A 6,717-nucleotide genomic window follows, 5' to 3' on the forward strand; every position below is an offset into this window, starting at 1 on the left:
AGGGAGGCTAACCAATGAAGAAACTTATATTCTGTAATTAAAATAGAATCAACTTGTATCCAGAGAATGCAATAATTTAGTCTTAATGACATTTGACAGGGGAGACCAAGGTCATTCTAAGAAGTCTGATTCTTAAGCTCTCTGGACTTTACAATCTTTCCACAAAACTTATCTCTCATAGGAAACCTAATCTGATATGCCTTAAGGTTGCTAAAGACGAGGAGAATAAATTGTTTTAGTGTCCAGATATTTTCCATTAACAAAAGTTGTTAATATCCTGCTCTGAAACCATGCCTAATTATGTGTTCTCTACTGTACTTGGACCTCAATATCTATTAAGTGACAACAGCAACAAGAGGGATGTGAGGTTCCCAGCCTCATCCCTAGACTGTTGCAACACTCTTCTGTCACATGCTGTGCATAAGCTAAGACTTTCCCATTCAGTCCAAAGGGAAATAGTCCAGAAACAATTCAGTTATCTTTTACCTGAGGGTCCCATATGCTGTGGGTATAGTAAGTAATTCATGAATGTTTATTTTCCTTGAAAAGTCAATGAGTTTCCTGTGCTTCTGTTTATCTGTTTGTTTTTTTAATATTTGATCTCTCATGAACAGCTCATTGTAGCTTTATCCAGAAACCATTGAAATGAAAATTATCTAATTATCTTTGAACTTATCTTTACTGCAGTGGCAGAAATCATTCTAAGCATTGTAATTTGTGTATTACATATTCTAGTGATCTTAAAGATGGAATTTATTTTCTAATGTGACAGTGTGGCATATAATATAACCCAAAAAAGCCTGCAACTATATTTTCTAATATAGCACAAAAAAGTATATAGACACTTATTAAATCTGTAATTATGTGAAAAATACCATGTTTGCTTTCTTTGTAACAGCCAGTAAGCAATGAGACATCGCTATACCCATTTACATACACACACACACACACACACACACACACACACACACACACATATGAAAAGAATGGTTAAGACGTAAGGTTTTTCTTCACATGCATTTACATTCATCATGAATCTAAAAAATGCTGTTTAAAGCTCCATAAGTCTAATAAGCATGTCAGCATTCCTAATAGTTTGTAGTAAAATATAATCAAGCTGTAAGAGCAATAACATAAAGAGGAAGTAATTTTCAGTGAAATAGGTATGTTAAAAGGGCTGAAAAATTATAAGTCACCAAATACAGTCTTCTGGACACTGAGAGATTATGTCAGTGCAATTATGCCTCTGTAGAATATCACACCCTTAATAATTAATCAGGGTAATTGGAAATTTGCAAACTATAGTAATTGGTCTCTATTTTACCTAGGCAGATAAACTAATGGGTTAAATAAAAACCCTTGTAAAAAACCAATTAACAATCACATTAGTCGAAAATTTGGTTTTCTGAAAATATGATCTTACCTGAATGCTATTGTGCAGAATTCATTTGTGTTTGAATATCTGGGTCAGTGTCATTTATATAATTTTCCTAGCACTCTTGGCAAAAGGCAGAGATAATAATTCCTGGTGGAAATTAAGTCATGCATTAGTATATGCATTATTATGTCCATTTATTAATTTATGGATAGATATTTATTGAACACAACCATATGCAAAAATATTGTTCAAAGAACTGAGGATTCAGCAGTGAACAAAATGGATAACAATCTCTGCTTTCATGGAGCATGTGATTGTACATATTTTCTTCTTTGAAGGTAAGTGTTTAAATATTTATTTTTTACATATATTCAAAATATGTGGTGACAATATCCAATTAAAAGTGTAAATATTGAGACTAAGAGACCTGACAAAGAGATGACTCCTGACATAGACTCTTGACTTCTAGGTCAGTACCATATGTGCTCAACCATATAGTGTTTCTTTATAATATAAATGTCCAAATATTCTAAAAATCATTTTGTGGACATACCTATTTAATTTTGCAGTTCACTGGTACAGTATCAGAGTGTCATTAGCAGGGAAAAGAGATCCTTAGTGATGAAGAACACTTGCATATTTTTCAGTGGGTGAGATACCAGATATAAGTTACAAAAATGTGAGCATGAACACTGACATTTTTCCCTTTTGATACGTATTGTCAGATTGGTACTTATATGTAAGGAACCACTTGAAATATAGAACCCCAAATAGTAAGATATTAATATAGAAAATGTAAAAAAAAAAAAACTAAAGCTTCCCATCAGTATATTCATGATACTTCAGGGTCTGTTCGGGGCAATTGTAAAGAGGCAAGCCAAGGCACCCTAACCCAACACAGTGGTATTCACTTAACTAATGCATAGGTACATTTTCTCAGCCTTCCTCTAAAGTTTTAAACTTTCCCCATGTCCATTGTCTATATTCTTTTTCTTTCTTTCTTTCTTTCTTTCTTTCTTTCTTTCTTTCTTTCTTTCATAATGCTGTATTTGCATACTACTAAAAAGACAAAGCTGAAAAAAAGATGAAACACCTTATAAAAGAAATATAGAAAATGTAGAGTGTGCCCCCAAAAGAGAAAAGAAAATTTACAGTGTGAAGTCCTCTCCTGTACCCCATTTCCAGTGTCATTCCCCCTCCCTCCCAAAACAGAAGCACTGTTTGTGCTGTATGTGCATCCTTCTCAACTCTCCATTTCCTTGGGCTCACGTAAACATAACACTATGTGTTGGCATCCTAGAGCTGCCATTATAAAGTACCACAAACTGGGTGCTTAAAAATGACAGAAATTTACTTTCACAGTTCTGTGGCTATAAATCCAAAATCAAGATGTTATCAGGGTCATGCTTCCTCTGAAGGCTCTAGGAAAGAATCTTCCCTCACGTTTCTTCTAGCTCCTGGTTGTTGTCTACCTTCTGGTTGTCCTTGGGAATTCCCTGGCTTGTATGTGAGTCACTCTAATCTCTGCCCCAGAATTATATGGTATTTTCCCCAGTCTGGCCATGTCTTTGCTGTTAGTCATACTGAACTTAAGCCTCCCCCACCCCACCCCCGCAATCCAGTGTGACCTCATCTTAATTAATTACATCTCTCTCCACCAAATTTTAGTCAGGTTCCTCTGATATCTCTTCTAGATGAGGCTTCAACATTGATCCAAATCCTTCTTTGGCCTGCCCACCCAGACTTAGCGAAAAATCCTGCTAGGTCATTCCTATACCATTGTTATATGATCTCCCTTGATATCTGATCATGTTCCTCATCCCCATCCTTGATATCTGATCACCTTGGCCTGCCTTCTGCAAGAATCCTGTTAAGCAGGATTAGCAAGGATACCCTTACCTTTGATGCTCTTAGCAATTTTCCACCCTCGGACTCTCTCGCCCTGTTTCTTAACTCTATATCCCTACTATTACTTGTTATATTCAAAATAGAGCTCTATTCCATACTAAAGTATCTTCCCCTGTGTTGCAATAGACATACCAATAGCTAACAGACACATGAAAAGATGCTCAACATCACTCATCATCAGGGAAATACAAATCAAAACTACAATGAGATATCACCTCACACCTGTCAGAATGGCTAAAATCAAAAACACAAGAAATAACAGATATTGGCGAGGATGTGGAGAAAGGGGAATCTTCTTACACTGTTGCTGGGAATGCAAACTGGTACAGTCAGTTTTTCTCTGGAAAATAGTATGGAGTTTTCTCAAAAAGTTAAAAATGGAAATACCCTACAACCCGGCAACTGCATTACTAGGTATTTATCCAAAAGATACAAAAGTACTGATTTGAAGGTACTGTACCCCAATGTTTATAGCTGCACTATCAGCAATAGCCAAACTACAGAAAGAACCCAAATGTTTATCTACTGATGAATGGGTAAAGAAGATGTGGTGTGTATATGCTTATATACATATACACATACATATATACATATACACATACATACAATGGACTATTACTCGGCCATCAAAAAGAATGAAATCTTGCCATTTGCAACGATGTGGATGAAGCTAGATTGTATTATGGTAAGTAAAATATGTCAGTCAGAGAGAGACAAATGCCATATGATTTCATTCATATGTGGAATTAAGAAACAAAACAAAGAACACAAGGAGAAGGGAAGGAAAAATAAAATGAGATAAAAACAGATAGGGAGGCAAACCATAAGAGACTCTTAACTATAGAGAATGAACTGAGGGTTTCTGGAGTGGCAGTAGGAGGGGGGATGGGCTAAATAGGTGGTGGGCATTAAGAAGGGCACTTATGATGAGCACTGGGTGTTATATATATAAGTGATGAATCACTGAATTCCACCCCTGAAACCTACACTACACAATACTACACTATATATATGTTAACTAACTTGAATTTAAATAAAATCTTGGAAGAAACAAACAAATAAACCTATCTTTATTACTTCAATCAGTGTATAGCTTTGGCTCTCTTTGACACTGTAAAGCCCCATTTCAAAATAAAGTCACATTCTGAGATTCTGGGTGGACGTGGATTTGGAGGAACACTATTTAACACAGCACACAGTAAAACCATTCACACATACATACACATGCACACATGTTTGCTGTTGATGTATAAATCGGTTTATCTCTATGTCTTTCCAAAGAAATTGGTCCTTCAATATTATTTAAGACTTCTGTGGGACACTTAGATGAAGCAGATAACCTATCAGATAAATACCAAAACAAACAAAAGCAAAACTAAGCTGGAATATAGTTATGGGAAAGTTAGTCATCAGTTTTTATGTACCCTCAAAGAACTATTGTAGTGACTTCACACTGTATTGAAATTATTTGCAAAATCCCCAGTAGGATTTCGAGCTACTTTAGAATAGGAGCAATGTATCAGATTTCTGAACTTTTAGGGTTACATATGGTGTTAAGACATAGTAAGCATTTAGTGAAAGTCTCAGGTTGAGTCCCAGCTGGAATTCCAACATGTTTAGGTATGTCTAGGGAACTGATGCAGTGATCTCACCAGAAGCTTATTTACTTGCAAGATCAAAGCCTCTTTGAAGGACTCTTAAATGCTTATTTATTTTTGAGAGACAGAAAGAGACAGAGTGTTAATAGGGAAGGGGTAGAAAGAGAGGGAGACACAGAATTCAAAGCAAGCTCCAGGCTCTGAGCTATCAGCACAGAGCCCGACACAGGGCTCGAACACACCAACCATGAGATCATGACCTGGGCTGAAGTTGGACACCCAAACAACTGAGCCACTCAGGTGCCCCATCTTTGAAGGACTCTTAAGGAAACAGGAAGCAAGGAACCCAGGAAAAGAACGCATCAGAGATAGTGATTTTGATTATATGACTGGGTCTTTATCTCAGTTGTGCCTTATGTTCCAGCCCATATTTGACAAATAATCCTTACAGAGTGGAGGGACAATATGAGTTAGATTTGAAAGATCTGTTTCATTGAAAATCCTGTAAATTATGTGGAAACAAGCCGTACAGTTTGGATAATCTCTAATACAACACAGTGCAATGAAAGGACGGGTCTTCTTACTTATCCTGTCTGTGGCCTCAGCAGTCTGTCACTTTGGCAAAAACTGATACCTAATAGTAATAAACTTATTCATGACCACAAGTCAGATGCCCTCAACCAAGTACCAGACATCCTTAAAAGCCTGTTTAAATTATACAGACAAGATGGCAGTCAAATCTGGTTCCCTATAAACCCATTAGTGTTGACAGGTTGGTTAAGAATTAGGGAAATAAGGGTTACGTGGACGAAAGTGGGTGTTACACCTTCAATTGAAACAAGATAGACAAAGGACCACATTATAAATTTTAGATGAGGCTCCAGGGTTTAAAAGAATGAAACAGATAACCTTATAAGATCTTTTCAAAGTTACGTTTGTATTTGAAAAGAATTAATCAAACATAAATTCATAAAGAGCTAAAAAATAGTGTTATAATTTGAACCTGTTAATGCAAAGCAATCACGTGGTAACGGAGATATACAGGAACAAGCAATATATATTTAAATAGAATGATATTATAAACACAAATTATTCCTGATGTTCTCCCAAATAGCAATTCAAAATTCATGACGATTATAAAGAAAATGGTGTATGTTTTTAGGTTTTATTTGGTCTAATTATAAATCTGCATGATCTTTAGACTATATGAATCTAACATTTAAGGAGAAATGTAAGTAGTTAGAGAAACTCATAAAATTCATTTAAATTATCCTCTGAAACTTCTAGATTCACAAATTTAACACAAAAGCCAGTTGAGAAAGTTGTAAGGGAAGATTTTTTTTCCTGAATTTTCAGTTAATTATAGTCTTCTGTCAGAGAAAACTGCTTTCATTTATTCTTTACAAAGATTGTTCCTTTATGTATGTTGTTCTGTATTTCTACCTGGCCAGGAGTTCAAAGGCATAATAAGAAGCTAAAGCTTCTGGGGAAAGCATTTCAAAGTTTAATGTTATTACCTGTGGACTTATGGTTTTCTAAGAATGTTACCAGTTTATTTCCATATTCTTTTAAGTGAATCATTTATCCAAATTCTTGAAGGCGAGAAGAAGATACAAAGAAGACAAGGAAGGGGAAATTTAAAAAAGACCTTCCCCATATGAAAGAATAATCCCCTTTTATCATGGAAGGGCATCTCTAAAATGGTGATTTTCCCTGGGAGTAGTAAAGTCAAGTCACCAAAATGTAGACACATGTGTCTTGCTACTTGGTTCACTGCTATTTTCCTTGAGCTCAAGTGTTATTGTCTTAGGAAATCCTACACTCTGTGACTTT

The sequence above is a fragment of the Felis catus genome, chromosome B4, assembly GCF_018350175.1.
Source record: "Felis catus isolate Fca126 chromosome B4, F.catus_Fca126_mat1.0, whole genome shotgun sequence".
NCBI classification, from domain to species: Eukaryota; Metazoa; Chordata; class Mammalia; order Carnivora; family Felidae; genus Felis; species Felis catus.